Source organism: Galeopterus variegatus, unplaced genomic scaffold (assembly GCF_000696425.1).
Source record: "Galeopterus variegatus unplaced genomic scaffold, G_variegatus-3.0.2 Scaffold7611, whole genome shotgun sequence".
Taxonomy (NCBI): Eukaryota; Metazoa; Chordata; class Mammalia; order Dermoptera; family Cynocephalidae; genus Galeopterus; species Galeopterus variegatus.
Genome location: NW_007733722.1, coordinates 91436 through 92208, shown reverse-complemented (window position 1 = coordinate 92208; position 773 = coordinate 91436). Strand labels below are relative to the sequence as shown.

The 773-nt window shown below is 64.0% G+C and overlaps 1 protein-coding gene across 1 annotated transcript in view; it reads right to left on the bottom strand.

The window, feature by feature from the left end:
- Window positions 1–773, bottom strand: part of EPS8L2 (EPS8-like 2) — a gene marked incomplete at its 3' end in the record, with an annotated part of 18119 nt that overhangs the window by 12898 nt on the left and 4448 nt on the right.

The following is a 773-nucleotide window of genomic DNA, read 5'->3' as shown; positions in this document are numbered from 1 at the left end:
GCGGGACCCGGGGGGTGCCCCGGGGAGGATGCAGGGGTGTGAAATGCCATTGAGGCCCCTCCTGGGCACAACGAGGACCCGCAGGAAGCCCTCTCCCTCTCCCAGGACAGACCCCCAGTGATGCCCCCAGTGGGGAAGGGGCAGCCTGTGACTGGGAGTCTCCATCCTGACGGGGGATACAGGAGGCTTGGCCTCCTCCCACGGACGCTGCCCCACCCCCGTGCCCATCTTCCTAGGGGAAGGGTCGAGGCCAAAGTGTCCCCCCATCCTAAGAGCTGCCAGATAAAATCTCCTTGCCCTTTCCAGTCCTAAAGCACAGATGAGGGGTGTGGATGAGCTGGGGAGGGGAGGGGGCATGCCTGGGGGGAGTGGGGACTAGCCAGGCCCCTCCCTCCTGCAGCAGACACCTGGCAACTCTGTCCCGCCCGAACCCCTGCCCCCTCGGCGATCAGGTTGCAGCGCGGAGCGCAGCGGAATCAATATTGATGCTCCCTAAATTATTCGTAAAGGCCTCTCCCCTTACTGTTGTGGGGAAGAAGGGAGTGCTCAGGGGCCAGGAGCTTTGGGGAGGGACCTCGGAGCTGCAGGTTGATCCGAGTCCAGAGGCCTCCTTCGGGTGCCCAGGGCTGATCTGAGTCTCCTACCAGGCTGCAGCTCCCTGGGTCAGGCCAGGGACAGCCATGGGGCAGCAAGAGGGCTGTCCCCATTAGGCGCATGCCTCCCTGCTCCTCCCCTGCTAGGTCCAGCCTGTCCTCAAACCTCACTCACCAAAC